Genomic DNA, 25,166 nt, shown 5'->3' with positions numbered 1-25,166 from the left:
GGAGCGGGGAAAATGCATACATCGATCACCCTCCCCACGGGATCGCAAACGCATCTGCAACTGAGCCCGGGCTGTGACCCTGGAATGAGCAGAACCGCGGGCACTGGGTGCTGTCCCTGGTGGCAAACAGGTCTATTCAGGGAAACCCCCACCTGTGGAAGAGCGAAAGCACGACGTCTGCTCTGAGCTTCCATTCGTGCCTGTGATAAGACCTGCTGAGGTAGTCCGCCAGCTTGTTTCGCACCCCCAAGAGATACGACGCCTCGAGGAGAATGGCGTGGGCTATACAAAAGTCCCAGAGGAGGAGAGCCTCGCGACAGAGTGGCGAGGAACGGGCCCCGCCCTGCTTGTTTATATAAAACATGGCAGTAGGGTTGTCTGTCAGAACTGTCATGCGGTGACCACTCAGAGTGGCGTGAAAGGTCCGGCAGGCTAGACAAACCGCCCTGAGCTCCTTCACATTGATATGGAGCGACTGCTCTGCTCCGGACCACAAGCCCTGAGGTCCCCCAGGTGAGCCCCCCATCCGTGGTCTGACGTGTCCGTCACCAGTGTCAGGTCCGGCTGTGGGGCGGCAAAGGGGATGCCTTCGCAAACCACAGGTTGGGACTGCCACCACCGCAGGGAGTCAAGCACGTCCCTTGGGGCTGTCACTACCAAGTCCAGGGGGTCCCTGCATGGGCAGTACACCCGAGTGAGCCACGCCTGCAGAGTCCAGAGTCTCAGTCTGGCATGCCTGAAAATGTGCGTGCATGCTGCCATGTGGCCCAGCAGCTGCAAGCAGCACCTGGCCACTGTCGTTGGAAACTGGTGCAGGGCAGCCACCGCTTGCTGGATAGCTCACAAGCAGGATTCTGGAAGGCTTGCCCTGGCCTGCATCGCATCCAAGACCATCCCTATGAATTCCACTCTCTGCGTGGGCACGAGAGTGGACTTGGGGACGTTGACCAGGAGCCGCAGCTCGCGGAACAATCTCAGGGCCACCTCCACGTGGCCCCGCACTTCCGCTTTGGATCGACCTGCCAGGAGCCAATCGTCGAGGTACGGGTAAACCCGGACCCTCTGCCTCTGTAAGAACGCTGCCACCACCACCATACATTTCATGAACGCCCGTGGGGGCCAAAGCTAGATCGAACAGAAGAACCGCAAACTGGTAATGCTCTTGGCCGACAGTGAAGCGCAGGAACCCCCAATGAGCTGGGTGGATGGCGATATGAAAGTACGTGTCCTTCAAAGTACATGTCCCTGTCGAAGGCAGCGTACCAGCCTCCCGGATCCAGAGAAAGGGTGATGGTGCCCAGAGAGACCATGTGGAACTGGGCCGTGACAAGGAACTTGTTGCGCTTTCGCAGGTCTAAAATGGGACAAAGGCCCCCTTTGGCTTCAGGGATGAGGAAGTACCGAGAATAGAAACCTTTCCCCCTTACACCGTGCAGCACCACCTCTACCGCCCCTGCCTGTAGCAGAAAGAGAACCTCCTTCTCTAGGAGATGCTTGTGTGAGGGGTCCCTGAAGAGGGACAGGGAAGGGGTGTGGGAGGGAGGGAGGGAGGCAAGAGAATTGCAGTGAGTACCCATTCCATACAGTGCGTAAGACCCAACGATCCGACGTAATGCTGGACCACGCACGGGAGAAATGGGCCAGGCAGTTCAGGAAACAAGGGGACAGATCTGGTGACTGGTCTGGTACACTGTCCTCAAGCGCACCTTCAAATGTGGCTGTGTCAAGGTTCCTCCCCCACTCTGAACTCTAGGGTACAGATGTGGGGACCTGCATGAAAACCTCCTAAGCTTACTTTTACCAGCTTAGGTTAAAACTTCCCCAAGGTACAAATTAATTTTATCCTTTGTCCTTGGAATATCCACTGCCACCACCAAACTCTAACTGGGTTTACTGGGAAATGCAGTTTGGACACGTCTTTCCCCCAAAAATCCTCCCAACCCTTGCACCCCACTTCCTAGGAAAGGTTTGGTAAAAATCCTCACCAATTTGCATAGATGACCACAGACCCAAACCCTTGGATCTGAGAACAATGAAAAAACATTCAGTTTCTTACAAGAAGACTTTTAATAAAAATAGAAGTAAATAGAAATGAAGAAATCCCCCCTGTAAAATCAGGATGGTAGATATCTTACAGGGTAATTAGATTCAAAACATAGAGAATCCCTCTAGGCAAAACCTTAAGTTACAAAAAAGACACACAGACAGAAATAGTCATTCTATTCAGCACAATTCTTTTCTCAGCCATTTAAAGAAATCATAATCTAACGCATACCTAGCTAGATTACTTACTAAAAGTTCTAAGACTCCATTCCTGGTCTATCCCCGACAGAGGCAGCATAAAGACAGACACACAGACCCTTTGTTTCTCTCCCTCCTCCCAGCTTTTGAAAGTATCTTGTCTCCTCATTGGTCATGTGCCAGCGAGGTTACCTTTAGCTTCTTAACCCTTTACAGGTGAGAGGATTTTTCCTCTGGCCAGGAGGGATTTTAAAGGGGTTTACCCTTTCCTTTATATTTATGACAGGCTGTAATGTGTCTTCCATCAACAACTGCTTTAAACAAAAGTCTCTTTCTTTCTTTGTTCTTAGCTTGAACGCCTTGCAAATCTTACACCACTCAGTTTGATATTCTTCCCCCAGGCAATGTAGACACGAGTCGTGGAGGTCACTGACTGGCATAGGCTTGCGGCACGTGGCACAAGCCTTAAACCCGTAGGCCTCCCGCATGCCCTGCAGCCCGGGGCGGGTGCTGGAAGCCTCCAAGCACCTAATCACTTAAGTGTCCACAACAAAGGTATGCTAATTAACTGATAACAGCTATCTATCAGAGAAAGGCTAAGGGACTGCTCTCATACGAGAGAGAGAGAGAGAGAGGTTGTTCCAACGCCGTCACGGTCGGTAAGAAGGAACTGGAGGGGGTCGGGTGGCAGGGGTGTATATATGCATGGTGCAGTGGCGCCACTCGGAGGGCCCCACCGGCCCGACGAGAGCCGCTAAGGGAAAAAGTTTCCAACGCTCGGCACACAACGTGCACACACCTAATGTGGAATGGTCGTGAACAAGCACTCGAAAAAGAATTTTTGTTTCCTTCGAAAGGATGCCATATTCCCCCTCCCTGCACATGGGGAAATTGAAGAACGGCTAAGACCCCAGCCAAAATTGGGAAAACTGAGGCATGGGATGTGTGCAGCCTGTGGAAGTCTGCACTCTATAACAGAGGACTCTTTACAGAGGGTGGTCCTGGATATCAGCGGACATCTCAGTCAAGACACTTGCAGCACACACTGAGGCAGGGCACAGAGAGGAAGCTATCTCTCAGGAAGGAACATAGTGTTAACCAAAAAGAGGGAGATGGTTACCTCAGATACACACAGTCCATGGGAAGAGCCAAACCCCAAGGAAGGCATGCCAAAGGGTTGGGGGATAAATCCCTTCCCCATCTGGGTAACTGAAAGCTAGGTGTAACAGTTTACTTAAGACCAGCTTTGCATGTGGTGGTGGGCCACCTGGATACATGTTTGTTTGAAGCAAAGAAGGAGATAAAAAAAAGGTACAAGCCTGTTTCCTTTATTGCACATTGGCCGGTAGGTGAAGAGTACTGCCAGAAAAATGAAGTACAGAATGTTTCACCCCATCAGGCTCACGTGTCTGGAGATAAGTTACAGAAAGGCCGGTATCTCTATTCCCTGTTAATAAACTGGCAGGATCAAGGGCATTAGCTAGGAGGACTGAAGCATCCAAGATTATTTGCATGAACTAAATGCTTGGTCATTTCAATTTCACATCCTTGGAGTGGGTGTTTTACACTTGGCAGTAGCCTGCCTTCTCAGTCATGGCCAGACCCAATTTAGTCAGGAAAAATTAAGAGATGGAGAATGTATTGAGTGTTGGACAATCCTTCAGTGCAATATGGTTTCCTTGTAGGTAGGATGGGGTGCCAGACTCAGATTGAAAATTGAGCAGTACTCATTGGATCTGTGAAGAGACAGGAACATAATCCTGTGGGAGCTATTTCCTGTCTGAGTGGTAGTGACTACTTACAAGAGTGAAGCCAGGGGCAAGGGAGTCAAGTCAGGCAGGGACAAACATTGGTACTGGCCAGGTCTTCAAGTCACTCAGACTATGAGGTGGGTGGAATTTGAGGATTGGTACAGGGACTCAATAAGAAACCCATTCAGGTACAGTAAGATCTCAGGAAGCCTGGTTCTTTATCAATAGAGCCCTGCACAGATACAAAAAGGTGTAGCCACATCCAATCCACGATCCGCAAAAATTTTCTACAGATATCCGCAGATACAAAGCAGATACCCGTGGATTTGCAGGGCTATTTTTATCAACCAATTTTGCCTTAATGCAAAAACCTAGTATGTGGAACATTCATTTGAACACAGAAAGGGTGGGGGAATTTACTTCCCCTTCACTCTCCGTAATCTTGGAGAGGGGAAAAAGCATGATGGATCATTAGTGGTGGTCTGAACAGCAAGCCCACCCCCCCACTCACCCAAAAGCAGAGGCTCCTGTCCCTCCGCGGGCATTATGACCTAGCACGTGGGATCTCAGAGCCGTTCAGGGTTGATCCAGCCGCCTCTCCAGAATGATGGAGGCGGGTGGGAGGCCAGGCCCCATTTGAGCATGTGGGCATAGTGCTAAGCAATCTGTGCACCATGTCACAATGCTCAGAGAGGGGAACCTGGCCCAGCCGCGCAGAACAGGAGCTGCTGCTGGGGGAAGGTGCCACTCATATACTAAAAGGCTGGTGGATGGGGGGTTGGCCTCCCCCTCACTAGTTCACCCCCACTGGTACTCCTAGACATTTTAAGTGAGTAAAGTTGCAGCTTAATTAAACCACATCCATAGTTTCCTGTCTGTCTTTTGGTGTGGCCAGTCAATGCTTTCTCACACCATACTGTTATGACCCCAGTCAGTCCAAAGAGACTTTCCACCACATGCTAGGGCTAAAATTGCCCACTCTCCCCCATCTGCACAGAACATGAAGGCCACCGTACTACTAGATCCTCACTCCCTCACCCATCCCCCAAGAATCCAGCAAGTAGAAAGAATGATCACTCTTCTAGCTGAACGCAGCTGAACTGTGGAAATGCATCAATTTATCTAATTTCTAGAATCGATGCACTGCAAAAACTAATGTTTTAGGGTTCTATCAAACTAAATACAACTTAAAGATCCATGAGTATAGAACTTTTGAGTTTGCATCTTTGTCCCAGAGGGTCAGGGTGAAGGTCTGTGAAGTTGGTAGAAATTCTCTTAATCTTTAACAATTTCACTTAAGTTAACAGTGAAAGGTAAAAGTACTTTTTGCTTCCCTGCCTTCCCAACCCCCACAATTCTGACTAAATCAAAGGTTGCAGAGCTGGTGCCCTACAAAAATGATCAAGACTGCAAGTTACTGCATCTAAAGTGGACAGTACCTTTGTAGTGGGGCAACTGCCCCACCTGATAGGCAGGCGTTAAAAGGCCAAGCTAGGCTGATTGGGGAAGCAGCCACAGCTGTGGCCAGCTTCAGCTCCTGGCCCTTATTAGAGGGCTGGGGGGCAGGAGCTGAAGGAGTCTCTCTCCCTTCCTGGAGGGAGGTACCTGAAGTAGAGCAGAGCTGGGGAAGGGTAAAGGGAGCTGGGGAGTTCTAGCCTGGTAAACCCCTGGGCTTCAGGCCTTGTTGAAGCCCTACAAAAGGTACTGGGGCTGTAGAGGGGATAGGCAAAGGCAGCAGGTCCTAACCCCTTGCCAATAATGAGTGGCTGTTATACACTGCAGTCTGCCCCAGTGAAAGGGGGCTAGATGATGACTGGCAGTAGCCACTGAGGCAAGGTGAGTTTAGAGGGTTGGGGGTTCCCCTGGGAGGGGACACCCCTGAGAGTGGGGGTACTTCTGGGGCAGAACCCTGAGGTAAAAGGGCACTGGGGTCCGGAAGGGATATGGGAGCCTGAGGCAGGTGAGTGACCGGCAGAAGTAGGCGCTCCATATGCTGGAGAGCTAATTCCCAGGATGACCAGCAGGAGGTGCCACACCGGTGAGTCATCAACCTTGCTACAACCTTATACTGAAATGTGGACCCAACTAAACTCATTCTGGATGATATAAATTATTATTGAATTATTTTACTAATTTCACTTATCTTTAGTAGAGTCACAACATCCAGCACAGACATGGCAACACACAGATTTAGAGATTCTCTTTTGTTTTATGGAGGGTGAACATAAGTGTTTTTTTCCCCCCCGAGTTGTCCATTATAGCTCTGATCCCATAGTACTGAATTCAACAGGAATGTGTGAGTAAAATTAATTGCACATTTAATTGTTTGTGGCATCAAATCCTGAAAAGTTTGTGTTAAAGGATGCCCTTCTCTTTTAAAAAAAAAAAAGCAGACATATAGAAAGAACAGCAATGTACATTTTGCTCTATCATGACCTCAGATAGACATAAAAAGAAAATTGCCAACCACTAGTGGGCCCTGTTTTAAATAAAGTGTAACTTGCAAGAAAATACTGAAATCTGTCAGAAATGGTGTAGAATGTTTACCATCTCCTTTTCAAGTGTATTTAATCGCATAGTGTAAAAGTTGCACTACTGGTCTGTCTGCCATACATATTTTGTCTGTTTTTCTTATTTTAAACAGACTGGTATAATGTGATGTAACTATTATAGGGCCCAATCCTACAAGCCTTTACACACAACTCTACTGACCTGAGGCTCTCTTGTGATTGCTACATGCCACATCTCCCCAGTCACAAAAGTGTAACAGAACTATATATATATATATATCATATAAAATGAAGGCAGAAGAGCCCATAAAACTGAATACCACAGAGATAGTTACATGCACTAATATGGAGATTTTTTTAATACAGCATTTTCCCATGCTAGTGCAATTTTTGAGGTTCCTGGCATGAAAAAAAACGACCTCTGGAAAAATATGTTAAAGAAACACAAAATCCATCACAACATATTGATATTCACGATTCAAAGATGTAACAAGGATTTAAATATTTGCATTCCAGTTTACTTACAAGAAGAGAGTTCTCATTATTATTATTATGACTGCATTATCATAGTTATTTTAAACTGACATCTTTAATTAAAAAACATTGAGTGAGTAATGATAGAGAGCCTGAATTCAGCAAAGGGAAATTGTTTTATCATGTAATTTTCTGCATGAACTATGCTATTTTAGAGATCAAGAAAAAAATATTTTTTGTACAAAACTGAAGATTACTCTTTTTAAATCTGAACCTTGCTCATTATTTGATGCTTGTCATGTAAAGTTGTGAAAATCACTTATTTCTACTATAACTAGAAAAGTATTTACAGAATTAATATTTTGGGGATATGCGATGCATACTTTCCACACACAAGATCAGTTACAATCAATGAAACTGAAAAAGTTGAAGTTTCAATAGAGATCTTGAATAGCAATAGATTAAGATATCAAAAATTCATATTTGTTCAGTGTTTTGATAATATTCACGCAAGCATGTGTTCAAAGTATCATCGTGTTTTATGTTTTGAAAATCTCTTCAGTCTGATGCAGACCCTGTGGAAGCATATATCCTCAAGAGAAAAGGAGTACTTGTGGCACCTTAGAGACTAACCAACTTACGAAAGCTTATGCTCAAATAAATTGGTTAGTCTCTAAGGTGCCACAAGTACTCCTTTTCTTTTTGCAAATACAGACTAACACGGCTGTTACTCTGAATCCTCAAGAGAGTGTATAACTGGTTTAATTCTTCTCATGAGGTTAATGTTCAACAATTATTGAAGTCAATGGACTTATGAGGGATGAATTTGGCTAAAAATCATTAAAACAATATGAAATGAAAAAAGCAGTAACACATGCACTGATGACTTTCTTCATAATAGAAATCTACAGACTATATTTTTCAGCAGTACCCAAATGTTGCAAGGAAGCTTATTTATAGTGGCTAAAATGTTGTTTAATATGAGTTTAACAGCTTTACCATGAATTAGTTCTGAAAATTCATCACTTACTCCCGTGCAAAATAATTCCTGCATAACAGACAGGTAATCATAACTAATGTTTGATACTATTATTTTGACATTGTACCATGTCATTAAATATTATATTAATATGTACACTTTCTCTAGAATACAGCAGTATGAAGCAACTGTGCAAATCAATCTTCAAATTCATTGTTGAAAGCAGAAGTAAAACATGCTGTTTATCATTTTACAGTATAATTTCTTCCATGAAATTCCGAGCTGAATAAACCTTTAACACTGATTATAATAAACAGTTAGAACCTTAGGAGGTTTAGAATTCTGGATGACATAAGTTACACAAATCTCCACAGGCTTCTATGCGAGGAAGAGAATAGCTGATCACAATGTACTGTGCTTTGTGAATCTGAGTCCAAAAAAAAAATAATAAATCTTAATTTGAAATGCATAATTGTCTTCAAGTTTATTTTAAGGGATAAAATTAGATATTTTAAAGAAGTTCATGAACTAAATCTCATACCAAGGGAAATTATAATAGCTCTTTTAATACATATTGCATTTAATTATTTAAACATAAACCATAAAATTTTAACTTCTATTTTGTATACCGGGTTTTTTTTGTATTGCTTCAAATGCTGGTATTGAACTACAAGTATTTAGTACAAGATAATCTGTTAGCTCTCCAAAACTGTAACATGGATTTCAACCTAAGAAACTAGCATTCAAAATCTGATATCCTGAACCAGAAATATAGATGATATTGTACTAAAGTACTGTGCAACAAATCTCATTGTCTTTAAGAACCATAGGCCAGTTTTTCTAATCTAGTTCAATGGCTTGCAGGCTATAGACACATGTCCAATATCTCTGGACTCATAATAACTGAGGAATGAATTTGGACCTGCATGTTTTCCCTCCTTCCTTAAGATGATAAATATTACTTAAAAATATTAGTGTTCATGCAGAACTTTAAAAATATCAAGTTCACTTTCACAATTTAACCTAAGGATCCCAAAATAGTAATTTACATCTTGAAGGGAATATTTTATTATCTCCTGCTACAACAGACTGATAATGTCTGATCTTGTGTTTCCACTAGCTTTTCATCCGCATCTACCATATTTCAGATGCGCTTTTTCTATTTAAATGGCATTCTTAACTACCAGTTCTATCATAATGAGCATCTCCCAGTACAGTACAGCTTGTGTCATGTTTTTAGACTTCATTCGCAGTACTTCACAGGGGATCCTTTGAACTGAACACAGACTTTGCTGCATGCTATTCAGTTTTCTGATATTAATTGACAAAACTTCTTGAAAATACTGTCAGGCACACTTTTTTCTAAGAAACTAATGCTCAGAATGACTAAATTGGCTCAGGTTCTGTCAATTCTGGTCATGCTGGGTATCGGAAAATAAAGCACCATCACTAGATTGTAAAATGTTTGGGGAAGTAACTGTGCTCTCCTTTATATATGTACAGTGCTTTTATATATGCATATTATGGGCATTGCCAGAAGCAAACAGTTTCCAGACAAAATGGAAGTATACCTCACCCAGGTGAACTAATCTGATTTATCAAGCTTTCATAAAACTAGAGGATATGAATGGTTAGATGCGAAGTAGTAAGATTACTAGTTTTTCTTTACAAAAAAGCAGTCCAGCTAACTTATACTGAATTGTTATGCAGTGTTTCCCAAGCTCAAATGCCAGTGCCTGGGCTGGTGACTCAGACTTATGACTGGTAATTCCCTTCACTACTTTAATGAAAAGTACCTGAATTGGTTTTGGTGTCCTACTGCCCCCTGCTATTCAAGTGTGGGTGCCTGTCACTATATACTTTCCACTTACCTTTGAGTAACTGATATATTGCACATTAGGATCCACTTTTTTTATTTTGAGTGGGATGTCATGGAAGAGAAGGGGGTTGTAATTAAAATGATAGGTTCAATATCTCACCCTATAAACCGCATTTGTGAGCAGTAACTTACATGAGCAACCCCATTGCTTATTTGTGTTAGTAAATGCTCCCTGTTGGGAATTAGGAGGTCACATTCTGGCTCAGATTGCTAATGGGACACTTGTATTAAACATAAATCCATTATATATTGTTTGTTAATCCATACACTAAAATTACACCAAATACATACTACTATTGTTATAGGTTCAGCTGTGCAGAAGTGTTCAGCACCCGAGGGCTCCTCTTTAGATACCTACATTCGTGACCAGATTTTTCAGAAGAGACCAGCTCCTATTTTTGACACCTACATGAATGTAATAGATTTTCAAAAGTCAGCTCCCACTGAGAACAACAGTGGCTTGATCAGGATATGTAGGAGAATGATAAATACATATAAATGGATTAAAAGCAGCAACAGGGCAACATTAGCATTGTTATCAGTGAAAATAGTTTTTAAACCATTTTGGCCATAAACCAGTAGGTCACACCTAATTTTACAGTCAACATAATGTCCTCTTAGGTTTATAGTTATTCATTCTGTGTTTTATCCCTTTATTTGATGTGCCATTTTTAGACATGTACATGATTAGGCCTCAACTGGAGTACAATATACAGTTCTGAGTGCCACATTTCAGGAAAGATGTGGACAAATTGGAGAAAATCCAAAGAAAAGCAACAAAAATGATAAAACGTCTAGAAAACATGACTTATGAGGGGAGATGGAAAAAATGGTTTTGTTTCTTCTGGAGAAGAGAAGACTGAGGAGGGACATAACAGTTTTCAAGTACATAAAAGCTTGTTACACAGAGGAGGGAGAAAAATTGTTCTCCCTAACCTCTGAGGACAAGACAAGAAGAGATGGGCTTAAATTGCAGCAAGAACTATTTAGATTTGACATTAGGAAAAACTTCCTAATTGTCAGGCTGGTTAAACAGTGGAATAAATTGCCTAGGCAGGTTGTGGAATATACATCGGATCCTGTACTGAATACAGGATCTGCTGTGCCAGCACACCCTTTAGAAGACTACTCAAACAAGTCTTCATTGATAGGGATCTTCAAGCCGGACTAAACCAAGATCTTGGTTATCATCCCCACCTTTCTCTATGGGTGTGAGACCTGGGTAACCTAAAGACAACCTCTCAAGTGGCTAGAGTGGTTCCAGCAGCGCTGCCTCAGGAGGATTCTTAGGATCTGCTGAGAAGACTAACATACTAACATCAGTGTTCTCTCTGCAGCCAACATCAGCAGTATAGAAGCGCAGGTCATAAAATATCAACTCCCCTGGGCTGGCCACTGTGTACATATGCCTGACACTGACGTCCTGAAGCAAGTACTCTTCTCTCAGTTAAGTCAGGGAAGAAGGTCTCACAGAGGACAGTGGAAGCGCTTCAAAGACATACTAGTACCCCTTAAAGGGAGGCATCAACCCAACAAACTGGGAGGACTCGGCGTGGAACAGAACACAGTGGTGCCACATCATACACCAACCCACAGCTCACTTTGAGGAGAACAGATGTGCTCATGAAACAGAAGTGACGGAGAAAGAAAGGGCATAACAGTCCAGCCAACAACTGTCTCCTCCAAGATTACACCTGTCACTTCTGTGGGAAAATCTGTAGGGCACGAATTGGACTCCTCAGCCACTTAAAAACCCACCAATGAACCCCTGGGCTGACCTCATCCTCATGTTGAGGGATAGCCAAAGAAGAAAAGTAATCACCATCACTGGAGATTTTTAAGAGCAAGCTAGACAAACAGCTGTTACAGATGGTCTAGATTATACTTAATCCTGCCATGAGTGCAGGGGACTGGACTAGATGACCTCTTAAGTCCTACAATTCCACAATTTGAGTGGAGTCTGTATATCCTATTATAATGCATTAAATAAAGTACATTTAATTTCCAAAATAAGATATCTTTCCCACAAAATTATATCTTTAATATTTCTAAAATGAAAAATAAAAATTGATTTTAATACAACATCTTGAACAGAATTTTCTTATCTTTCAATTTTTTAGTGGTTCTTTTTCACAGTGAATGACTGCACCAAGCTTATAAAAATCGGTTTACATTATTTTAATTCATGATTGTGAACAATTCCTCACAGAAGCCTGACTTACATGCTGCACCACATACTTAGTGTAACTTTAGATGAATCAGCTTTGCTTCTCTTTGATCATGGCATTAAATTTTCTTCTTTTACAAAATTATGATAGATCACTTTAGAAGTCAACATGTGAGATGAGGTTTGGATCCTTGGGCATACCTATTTGAAATGGTGCATATGTAGCAATGACAATAAGAATGCTAAACCTGAAATATGGGCAAAAACCCACCAACCCTAGAAAAACACCTCTCACTTTTAGGCAAACAGTTGGCAAAGGCTGCCGCTTCTGGCAGCAAGTCATGGTAGCTGTGCATCCGTATTGGGGGCCAAAGGCTATCAGGGCCAGATCTACCAAGGTATTTACACTCCTAACTGCCTCTTTAGGTGCCATTCTTAAAATAACTGCCAAACTGACTAGATGCCGTAGTTTTTACCAGTAGGCAGCACAAAGTTGTCCTCAAATGTGGTATTCCCCTGCTTATCTTGCCAGCTTGGCCTGACCTTGTAGGTGTACATTCCACTCCGGACTAGCTTAGGTGGCTTCCTGCTTAGGCCTGTCCCTTTTCTCTGCATTTCATTCTTGGATAGCTTAAGCAGCTCCCTGCTCAGCTTGCTAGTTTCTCAGGACCCCTTTCATAGACACTTAACTTTTCCCATATAATGCACAGGGAGCCTTGCACTTAACTCAGGGCTGAGGATTTCTGTAGGTGGAAGGGCACCTAAGGGTTAGGTGTTTGCAGTGTCTAAGTACCTTTGTGCATCTGGCCCTCAGTACTTAGGGAACAGAGAGCAATGACGAACGGATAGGACTGTAGATACAATTACACTTTCACATGGGGTTTTCTCCCTTTCCAAATTCTCTAGTCTCCTTTTCCAAATTTCTCATTGATACACTGAAGCATAGATCAGTGATAATGACTCAAAGTTTTGCCATATTTTTATCAAATAAAATATAAATGTAATTTTTCAAGTCCATTAATAAAAGATGCAAAACCTATACATTCTCATCCTCCTTTTTGTGCCAACAGCTCTACATATATTTGAGTCCAAAAACAACAATGCATGCTATTTGAATTGAATTACCAATTTTGCAAGTAGACTTAGGAGAACTTAACTATATGAACATGGCTCAAACAGAAGATGAAGTTTAGATTTTTAAGGATACTCTTTAGTATTAATATAAGTTCAATTGCTGTAACTTAAGAGCCACAGCTGAAATCTAGCAACCTAACAGTCATGGTACACGTAGATATCATTGACATAAATAGGAGAGAGGTTCTGGAGGCCTAATTCAGGCTGCTAGGTAAGAGACCTCCATGGTAGCATTCTCTGAAATGCTTCCAGTTCCATGTGCAGGGCCAGTTAGACAGGCAGAAGTGCAGTGTCTCAATGTGTGGATGAGACTATGGTGTAAGGAGTAGAGGGTTTAGATTTCCTAGAAACTGGGGAACCTTTTGGGAATGGAAGAGCCCATATAGGAAGAATGGACTTCACCTAAACTAAAACAGAACCAGATTGCTGGCATTATAAAATTAAAAGAAAAGGTTCTAGAAGACTTCCTAAACTAAGAGCTGTGGAAAAGCTGGTAGGTGCAGAGAAGCACATGGTTCAGGCCAAGGCATCCTTTAAGAACAAATTTAATTAAGGAGGAACTCTATATCCTAGTAAAGAGATTAGGAAAAAAGTTGGTAAAGTACAGGTAGGAGCTAGTGAGGAATAGTCAAACATAAGAGTTCCATTTAAATACAACACATGAAGGTAAGTAACTGAATATTGACAAACTATACATGTGCTTATATACAAACACTGGAAGTCAAACACTGAAATAGGTGAACTAGAGTGTATGGCATTAAATGAGGATATTGATATAATAGGCATCATGGAAACTTGGAGGAATGAGGATAAATCAGAGGGACACAGTAATACCAGGGTACAAAATATATAGCAGTGACAGAATGGGTCACACTAATGAGAGAGTGGCACTGTGAAAGAAAGCATCATAGAATCATAGAATATCAGCGTTGGAAGGGACCCCAGAAGGTCATCTAGTCCAACCCCCTGCTCGAAGCAGGACCAATTCCCAGTTAAATCATCCCAGCCAGGGCTTTGTCAAGCCTGACCTTAAAAACCTCTAAGGAAGGAGATTCTACCACCTCCCTAGGTAACACATTCCAGTGTTTCACCACCCTCTTAGTGAAAAAGTTTTTCCTAATATCCAATCTAAACTTCCCCCACTGCAACTTGAGACCATTACTCCTCGTTCTGTCATCTGCTACCATTGAGAACAGTCTAGAGCCATCCTCTTTGGACCCCCCTTTCAGGTAGTTGAAAGCAGCTATCAAATCCCCCCTCATTCTTCTCTTCTGCAGGCTAAACAATCCCAGCTCCCTCAGCCTCTCCTCATAAGTCATGTGTTCCAGACCCCTAATCATTTTTGTTGCCCTTCGCTGGACTCTCTCCAATTTATCCACATCCTTCTTGTAGTGTGGGGCCCAAAACTGGACACAGTACTCCAGATGAGGCCTCACCAATGTCGAATAGAGGGGAACGATCACGTCCCTCGATCTGCTCGCTATGCCCCTACTTATACATCCCAAAAGGCCATTGGCCTTCTTGGCAACAAGGGCACACTGCTGACTCATATCCAGCTTCTCGTCCGCTGTCACCCCTAGGTCCTTTTCCGCAGAACTGTCAAAGTACAAATTTGTAATGAATCAAACTGTACTAGAGAATGTCTATGGATAGAAATTCCATGCTCGAACAATAAGAGTATAGCAGTAGGAATATACCACTAACCACCTCACCAGGACAGAGATGGTGATTGTGAAATGCTATGGGTGATTAGAGGGGTTATAAAGACAGAAAAAACTCAATAATGGGGGGGGGTTATTTCCTGGGTACATGTCACCTCAGGAAAGGATGCAGAGAAAGTTTTAGAGACCATAAATAATTGCATCTTGGAGCAGCTTGTCCTAGCACCCACAAGGGAAAATACAATTCTTGATGTACTCCTAAGTGTAAAGTAGGATTTGGTCCAAGAGATAAATATAGCTAAACTGCTCAGTAATAGTGACTATAATATAATTAAACTTTCTTGTCCAGGGAAAAATGCCAAAGAAACCCATCACATTATCATTTAACTTCAAAATGGAGAGCAACACAAAAATTAGGAAGCTAGTTTAACAGAAATTAAAAGGAACAATTGTCAGGGTGAAGTGCCTGCAAACTGCATGGAGACTACTTAAAAATATCATAAGAGGCTCAATTTAAATGTATATCATAAATAAAGTAGTAAGAGGATAAAAAAATGACACCCTGGTTAAACAGCAGAGTAAAAGGTAGTTGGAGGCAAAAAGACATTCTTTAACAAGTGGCAGTCAAATCCTAGTGAGGAAAATAGAGAGCGGCATAAACTCTGGCAAGTCAAAAGTAAAAATATAATACAGTAGGCCAAGAAAGAATTTTAAAAGCAACTAACTAAGGACATAAAACTAATTTCTGTTTTTTTAAGTACAGCAGAAGCAGGAAGCCTGTAAATCCAGCATTAGGGCTACTGGACAATTAAGGTGCTAAAGGAGCACACAAGGAAGACAAGACAATTATGGAGAGGCTAAATAAATTATTTGCATTGGTCTTCACTGGAGAGGATATGGCAGAGATCCCAACACCTGAACAATTCTTTTTAGGTAACAAATCTGAGGAACTGTCCCAGACTTAGGGGTCAATAGAGGCAGTTTTGAAACAAATTGATAAATTAAACTGTAAGTCATCAGGACCAGATGGTATTCACTCAAAGCTCTGAAGGAACTCAACTATGAAATTGCAGAACTGTGGTATGTAACCTATTGCGTAAATCAGCCTCTGTACCAGATGACTAGAGGGTAGCTAATATAATACCTATTTAAAAAAAAAAAGTCTCCAGAGGCGATCCAGGCAATTAAAGGCCAGGTCACCTAACTTCAGTATCAGGCAAATTGGTTCAAACTATAGTAAAGAACAAAATTATCAGACACAGATAAACACAATATGTTAGGGAAGAGTCAATAGAGCTTTTGGAAGGAAAATCATGCCTCACCAATCTATCCAGCATGATCCAGTGGATATAGTGCACTTGGAATTTCAGAAAGGCTTTGACAAAGTCCCTCACCAAGGGCTCTTTAGCAAAGTAAGTAGTCATGGGATAAGAGGGAAGGACTTCTTGTGAATCAGTAACTGGCTGAAAGGCAGTAAACAGGGTAGGAATAAATGGTCAGTTCTCACAATGAAGAGAGGTAAATAGTAGGATCCCCCAAGGATCTGTACCGGGACCAGTGCTGTTCAACATATTCATACATGACTTGGAAAAGGGGGTGAACAGTGAGGTGACACAATTTGCAGACAAGACAATATATAAGTCCAAAGCTGACTGTGAAGCGTTACAAAGGGATCTCGCTAAATTAGATGACTGGGCAACAAAATAGCAGGTGAAAATCAATGTTGATAAATGCATAGTAATGCACACTGGAAAAAAGTAACCCTAGCTATAAATACAACAATGGAGTCTAAATTAGCTGTTACCACTCAAAGTGTTGGAGTCGTCATGGAGAGCTCCCTGAAAACATGTGCTCAATGCATAGTGGCAGTCAAAAAAGCTAACAATGTTTGGAACCATTAGTACTTCAGTAAGCAGACTATCATAACCTCAGTGACTATTCACAACATACATTTTTCATTGCTCTGAATCCACTTAAACACTAGCGAGATAAATTTCACATTGGGCCTCAAACCAAACCACCTTGGGCTATGGTTCCATCAGATCTCACAAGTTAAACAGGGTCAGGCCAGGTCAATAATTGGTTTACTGAGCTCCTGAAAAATGTGCAGGTTTTTCTTGATGAAATCACAAAACCAAGGTAAATTAATTGGTAACATTTTCCAAGTGACTTCTAACTTTACATTCCGGTATGAAACTGCAGAAAAACCTGAGTGTCTCTGGATTAAGTTTAGAAGTGTGAGCAACAAGAGTGATGTAGTGGTGGGAGTCTGCTATAGACCACCGGACCAGGGGGATGAAGTGGATGAGGCTTTCTTCCAGCAACTCACAGAAGCTACTAGATCACACACCCTGGTTCTCATGGGCGACTTTAATTTTTCTGATATCTACTGGGAGAGCACTACAGCAGTGCATAGACAATCCAGGAAGTTTTTGGAAAATGTAGGGGACAATTTCCTGGTGCAAGTGCTAGAGGAGCCAACTAGGGGGGGAGCTTTTCTTGACCGGCTGCTCATAAACTGGGAAGAATTAGTGGGGGAAGCAAGTGGATGGGAATCTGGGAGGCAGTGACCATGAGTTGGTTGAGTTCAGGATCCTGACACAGGGAAGAAAGATAAGCAGCAGAATACGGACCCTGGACTTCAGGAAAGCAGACTTCGACTCCCTCAGGGAACTAATGGGTAGGATCCCCTGGGGGAATAACATGAAAGCGAGCTGGCTGTAATTCAAGGAATCCCTATTGAGGTTACAGGGACAAACCATCCTGATGTGTCGAAAGAATAGTAAAAATGGCAGGCGACCAGCTTGGCTTAATGGTGAAAGCCTTGTCGATCTTAAACATAAAAAAGAAGCTTACAAGAAGTAGAAGATTGGACAAATGACCAGGGAAGAGTATAAAAATATTGCTCGGGCATGTAGGAATGAAATCAGGAAGGCCAAATCACACCTGGAGCTGCAGCTAGCAAGACATGTTAAGAGTAACAAGAAGGGTTTCCTCAGGTATGCTGGCAACAAGAAGAAAGCCAAGGAAAGTGTGGGCCCCTTACTGAATGAGGGAGGCAACCTAGTGACAGAGGATGTGGAAAAAGCTAATGTACTCAATGCTTTTTTTGCCTCTGTCTTCAAGAACAAGGTCAGCTCCCAGACTGCTGCGCTGGGCATCACAGCATGGGGAGTAGGTGGCCAGCCCTCTGTGGAGAAAGAGGTGGTTAGGGACTATTTAGAAAAGCTGGATGTGCACAAATCCATGGGGCTGGATGCGTTGCATCTGAGAGTGCTAAAGGAATTGGCAGCTGTGATTGCAGAGCCACTGGCCATTATCTCTGAAAACTCGTGGCGAACGGGGGAAGTCCCGGATGACTGGAAAAAGGCTAATGTAGTGCCAATCTTTAAAAAAGGGAAAAAGGAAAATCCTGGGAACTACAGGCCAGTCAGCCTCAACTCAGTCCCCGGAAAAATCATGGAGCAGGTCCTCAAGGAATCAATCCTGAAGCACTTACACGAGAGGAAAGTGATCAGGAACAGTCAGCATGGATTCACCAAGGGAAGGTCATGCCTGACTAATCTAATCACCTTCTATGATGAGATTACTGGTTCTGTGGATGAAGGGAAAGCAGTGGATGTATTGTTTCTTGACTTTAGCAAAGTTTTTGACACGGTCTCCTACAGTATTCTTGTCAGCAAGTTAAAGAAATATGGACTGGATGAATGCACTATAAGGTGGGTAGAAAGTTGGCTAGATTGTCGGGCTCAACGGGTAGTGATCAATGGCTCCATGTCTAGTTGGCAGCCGGTATCAAGTGGAGTGCCCCAAGGGTCGGTCCTAGGGCCGGTTTTGTTCAATATCTTCATAAATGATCAGGAGGATGGTGTGGATTGCACTCTCAGCAAATTTGCGGATGATACTAAACTAGGAGGAGTGGTAGATACGCTGTAGGGCAGGGATAAGATACAGAGGGACCTAGACAAATTGGAGGACTGGGCCAAAAGAAATCTGATGAGGTTCAACAAGGATAAGTGCAGGGTCCTGCACTTAGGACGGAAGAACCCAATGCACTGCTACAGACTAGGGACCAAATGGCTAGGCAGCAGTTCTGCGGAAAAGGACTTAGGGGTGACACTGGACGAGAAGTTGGATATGAGTCTACAGTATGCCCTTGTTGCCAAGAATGCCAATGGCATTTTGAGATGTATAAGTAGGGGCATAGCCAGCAGATCGAGGGACGTGATCATTCCCCTCTATTCGACATTGGTGAGGCCTCATCTGGAGTCCTGTGTCCAGTTTTGGGCCCCACACTACAAGAAGGATGTGGGTAAATTGGAGAGAGTCCAGCGAAGGGCAACAAAAATGAGTAGGGGTCTGGAACACATGACTTATGAGGAGAGGCTGAGGGAACTGGGATTGTTTAGTCTGCAGAAGAGAAGAATGAGGGGGGATTTGATAGCTGCTTTCAACTACCTGAGAAGTGGTTCCAAAGAGGATGGTTCTAGACTATTCTCAGTGGTAGAAGAGGACAGGACAAGGAGTAATGGTCTCAAGTTGCAGTGCGGGAGGTTTAGGTTGGATATTAGGGAAAACATTTTCACTAGGAGGGTGGTGAAACACTGGAATGCGTTACCTAGGGAGGTGGTAGAATCTCCTTCCTTTTAAGGTCAGGCTTGACAAAGCCCTGGCTGGGATGATTTAATTGGGGATTGGTCCTGCTTTGAGCAGGGGGTTGGACTAGATGACCTCTTGAGGTCCCTTCCAACCTTGACATTCTATGATTGCACCAGTCGTCGTTCTTGGAAAAACCTGCATTTGTATGCCCAAATCACAGACGCTAACTAATTTACATACCCAAAATTAAGGTGCATATTTAAGGCCAAGTTAAAGCCTCTTTGGAAATTTTGCCCTACAGATCCTATGGCAGTTTTTGAAATGGTTAGTATTCTGGCCAAACTCAAAATGAAGTTTTCTACTTATCTAAATTTTTCTCTTACTCTTCATTTCCAATCCTAAAATGTTATGTACTATTCGCTGCTGTTAAACACCAACTTTATTACACTGCCGAGTGAAGTGATGCTAAGTAGCCTGCATTTTTCTCACAGATGTTATGAGGCTTAATTAATGTTTGTGAAGTGTTTTTAGATGCTTAGGTGAAAAGCACTACAGAAATGCAAAATATTTATTACTTGTAAACTCATGTTCAAAAGTAAGTGACACTCTGCATTGTTACATATGAATAGTCCCATGCTACACTCAACATGTTGTAGAATTTGCTTGGTACGACTTCTAGTGTCTCAGTCCTTGATCTCTCTGTCCTGCCTATACTTTATTGAGCCTGCCTGTGAACTCATTTACACTATTTCATACATTGCTTTGGCTTCTGATTTACAGCAGTGTAAGATTAGAATCAGGTTTGTTGGTTCTAATGATCAGGAAAATGTGTCTTACGACATCAGTGATAGGCGGTCTGTTCATTTAGGTTCTAATTCGGTCACACTTACTAATGCTGACCAATACCTTTCTCCAAAAGTAGTTAATGGGATGACTTGTAAGTGGCAGTGGCAGAATCTGCCTTCAAATATATAATTCCAGGTTAATTTGATAACCTACATGAACATAACAATTCAGAAGCTGTAAGTACAGAGAGCATGTCCACGTGTCAACTACAGTGAGCATGCCTGCTCTTTACCATTAAAGACTGTGCAAGGCTGATTGGGACGCTGTATGGAGAATTATGGAAAGGTTTCAAACTATCCTGAGACTTTGAGGCCACTTAAATGAGGGAGACTGATGGCCTCAATCATATTCTGTTTCCCATTTAATCTATACATGAAAACTAATATAAAGCCAATGTACTGTAAATCAACTGGTAACATCTTTACTATAAATTTGCAATCTCAATCTCACCTAGGTTGCTGCAGTGTATTTTAAGGAACAGCATATCACCTAAGGCGGAAGAATCCAAGGACATTAACAGATCAGCAGCCATGTGTTTAGGTCTATTGATGAAAGACAATATGCCCATTTTTCTCCCCATAGAGGAGACCGATTAAAAATACACAAGTTTTTCTTCATAGGCATAACAAGGTGAGCCATTACAAGTGAAATACATACATCTGACCAGATCTGAGGCTCAGCAGAGCAACAACAAATGTAATCAGCCGTGGCAAGCTGTGGCTATATAAAGCTTTGTATTAACTTTAAATCTTTTCAAGATGGAAGATGTAACTAAAATCTAATGCAATTCTCAAATCTAAATACCTCTCCTGATCTTAGTGATTTGCTAAAAATAGCAGATGATATGTTTGCATACCTCAGTTTGAAAGCATATCGTGTTTACTTGTCTTTCAGCATAACAATCTCTTTCACAGGAGAAGAAGAGGCCCTCCAACTCCTATCCAAGCAGTGCAATGGGTGCAGAGTGGGAAAATGAGATGTGGTTTTTAAATTTCTCTTCTTTCTTTTCGTCTCAAATGATGATATAACCAAGAAATTTGTTCTTTCTGAACATCCCACTCTTGCTGTTGAATGACGTGGCTGCCTTCCATCTTCTTTACTCTTGCTTGTGCCACTTAATGTGCCAGGACACCACAAGCATCATCTCAAGCTATTTATGGCAAGAAAAGGAATCTAAATTTTACTCCTTTGAAGTCTGAAATTCTAGTATAAAAGAATACCAAACACGTTTTGTAAGTAGGCCAGATCCATCAGTGATAGTTACAGAGTTCTGAAGCCTGTGAGTGCCATGAGATATTATAGAAGGCCTCAACATATACAAAACTCAGAACTTTATAAAGTCACCATGTCCTGGAGACAGGGAAAGTTGGTATTTTTAAAATGGGGACTTAGTGTTAAAATCAATGAAATTCACCTTGTACGCCAAGAAGCCACACAGAGAAAGTGAATCTGATGCGGTTCAATAAGGATAAGTGCAGGGTCCTGCACTTAGGACGGAAGAACCCAATGCACAGCTACAGACTAGGGACCGAATGGCTAGGCAGCAGTTCTGCGGAAAAGGACCTAGGGGTGACAGTGGACGAGAAGCTGGATATGAGTCAGCAGTGTGCCCTTGTTGCCAAGGAGGCCAATGGCATTTTGGGATGTATAAGTAGGGGCATAGCGAGCAGATCGAGGGACGTGATCGTTCCCCTCTATTCGACATTGGTGAGGCCTCATCTGGAGTACTGTGTCCAGTTTTGGGCCCCACACTACAAGAAGGATGTGGATAAATTGGAGAGAGTCCAGCGAAGGGCAACAAAAATTATTAGGGGTCTGGAACTCATGACTTATGAGGAGAGGCTGAGGGAGCTGGGATTGTTTAGCCTGCAGAAGAGAAGAATGAGGGGGGATTTGATAGCTGCTTTCAACTACCTGAAAGGGGGTTCCAAAGAGGATGGCTCTAGACTGTTCTCAATGGTAGCAGATGACAGAACGAGGAGTAATGGTCTCAAGTTGCAGTGGGGGAGGTTTAGATTGGATATTAGGAAAAACTTTTTCACTAAGAGGGTGGTGAAACACTGGAATGCGTTACCTAGGGAGGTGGTAGAATCTCCTTCCTTAGAGGTTTTTAAGGTCAGGCTTGACAAAGCCCTGGCTGGGATGATTTAACTGGGAATTGGTCCTGCTTCGAGCAGGGGGTTGGACTAGATGACCTTCTGGGGTCCCTTCCAACCCTGATATTCTATGATTCTATGAAAGGCTCCAAGACCATATGAAAAGATATTCATGAAGCAGCAACGAAGAGAATTACATAGACTGCTTTAATAAATAACATGAGTAAAATTTAATAATGGTGGCAGGTACAAAAGAAGATAGCAAGAAAGGATGTTGACCTACAGTAGTAAATGTTATAAGCATTTGGAGAAAGGGTATTTATTAATGTTAAGACACTCACAGTAGCAATATGATATGACTTCACTCACTTTAGATGACATTTTATAAACTTAGGGTATGTCTACACTACGGAATTAGGTCAAATTTATAGAAGTCGTTTTTTAGAAATCGGTTTTATATATTCGAGTGTGTGTGTCCCCACAGAAAATGCTCTAAGTGCATTAAGTGCATTAACTCGGCATTGTACTTCCACAGTACCAAGGCATGCGTCGACTTCCGGAGCCTTGCACTGTGGGTAGCTATCCCACAGTTCCCGCAGTCTTCACTGCCCATTGGAATTCTGGGTTGAGATCCCAATGCCTGATGGGGCTAAAACATTGTCGAGGGTGGTTCTGGGTACATATCGTCAGGCTCCTGTTCCCTCCCTCCCTCCGTGAAAGCAAGGGCAGACAATCATTTCGCGCCTTTTTTCCTGAGTTACCTCTGCAGACGCCATACCACGGCAAGCATGGAGCCCGCTCAGATAACCGTCACCCTATGTCTCCTGGGTGCTGGCAGACGTGGTACTGCATTGCTACACAGCAGCATCAACCCCTTGCCTTGTGGCAGCAGACGGTACAGTACGACTGGTAGCAATCATCGTCATGTACCCAAGGTGCTCCTGGCCACATCGGCCAGGAGCGCCTGGGCAGACATGGGCGCAGGGACTAAATTTGGAGTGACTTGACCAGGTCTTTCTCTTTAGTCCTGCAGTTAGTCCTATTGAACCATCTTATGGTGAGCAGGCAGGTGATATGGATTGCTAGCAGTCCTATTGCATCATCTTCTGCCGGGCAGCCATGAGATGTGGATGGCATGCAGTCCTTCTGCACCATCTGCTGCCAGCCAAAGATGTAAAAGATAGATGGAGTGGATCAAAACAAGAAATAGACCAGATATGTTTTGTACTCATTTGCTTCCCCCCACCACCCGTCTAGGGGACTCATTCCTCTAGGTCACACTGCAGTCACTCACAGAGAAGGTGCAGCGAGGTAAATCTAGCCATGTATCAATCAGAGGCCAGACTAACCTCCTTGTTCCAATAAGAACAATAACTTAGGTGCACCATTTCTTATTGGAACCCTCCGTGAAGTCCTGCCTGAAATACTCCTTGATGTAAAGCCACCCCCTTTGTTGATTTTAGCTCCCTGAAGCCAACCCTGTAAGCCATGTCGTCAGTTGCCCCTCCTGCCATCAGAGCAACGGCAGACAATCGTTCCACACATTTTTTCTGTGCAGACGCCCTACCAAGGCAAGCATGGAGGCCGCTCAGCTCACTTTGGCAATTAGGAGCACATTAAACACCACACGCATTATCCAGCAGTATATGCAGCACCAGAACCTGGCAGAGCGATACCGGGCGAGGAGGCGACGTCAGCGCGGTCACGTGAGTGATCAGGACATGGACACAGATTTCTCTGAAAGCATGGGCCCTGCCAATGCATGCATCATGGTGCTAATGGGGCAGGTTCATGCTGTGGAACGCCGATTCTGGGCTCAGGAAACAAGCACAGACTGGTGGGACCGCATAGTGTTGCAGGTCTGGGACGATTCCCAGTGGCTGCGAAACTTTCGCATGCGTAAGGGCACTTTCATGGAACTTTGACTTGCTTTCCCCTGCCCTGAAGCGCATGAATACCAAGATGAGAGCAGCCCTCACAGTTGAGAAGTGAGTGGCGATAGCCCTGTGGAAGCTTGCAATGCCAGACAGCTACCGGTCAGTTGGGAACCAATTTGGAGTGGGCAAATCTACTGTGGGGGCTGCTGTGATGCAAGTAGCCCACGCAATCAAAGATCTGCTGATATCAAGGGTAGTGACCCTGGGAAATGTGCAGGTCATAGTGGATGGCTTTGCTGCAATGGGATTCCCTAACTGTGGTGGGACCATAGACGGAACCCATATCCCTATCTTGGCACCGCAGCACCAAGCCGCCGAGTACATAAACCGCAAGGGGTACTTTTCAGTAGTGCTGCAAGCTCTGGTGGATCACAAGGGACGTTTCACCAACATCAACGTGGGATGGCCGGGAAAGGTACATGACGCTCGCATCTTCAGGAACTCTGGTCTGTTTCAAAAGCTGCAGGAAGGGACTTTATTTCCAGACCAGAAAATAACTGTTGGGGATGTTGAAATGCCTATATATATCCTTGGGGACCCAGCCTACCCCTTAATGCCATGGCTCTTGAAGCCGTACACAGGTAGCCTGGACAGTAGTCAGGAGCTGTTCAACTATAGGCTGAGCAAGTGCAGAATGGTGGTAGAATGTGCATTTGGACGTTTAAAGGTGCGCTGGCGCAGTTTACTGACTCTTAGACCTCAGCAAAACCAACATTCCCACTGTTATTACTGCTTGCTGTGTGTTCCACAATATCTGTGAGAGTAAGGGGGAGACGTTTATGGCGGGGTGGGAGATTGAGGCAAATCGCCTGGCTGCTGGTTACGCACAGCCGGACACCAGGGCGGTTAGAAGAGCACAGGAGGGCGCGGTACACATCAGAGAAGCTTTGAA

At 43.4% G+C, this 25,166-nt stretch overlaps 1 protein-coding gene across 3 annotated transcripts in view; it reads right to left on the bottom strand.

Annotated features, from left to right (window-relative positions):
• KCNJ3 (potassium inwardly rectifying channel subfamily J member 3) overlaps positions 1-25,166 on the bottom strand; it is a 198,988-nt gene that overhangs the window by 45,575 nt on the left and 128,247 nt on the right. The window lies entirely within an intron of this gene.

This window comes from Lepidochelys kempii, chromosome 11, assembly GCF_965140285.1.
Source record: "Lepidochelys kempii isolate rLepKem1 chromosome 11, rLepKem1.hap1, whole genome shotgun sequence".
NCBI lineage: Eukaryota > Metazoa > Chordata > Testudines > Cheloniidae > Lepidochelys > Lepidochelys kempii.
Note: the sequence above shows the minus strand (reverse complement) of the source record. Positions and strands in the feature narration are given on the sequence as shown.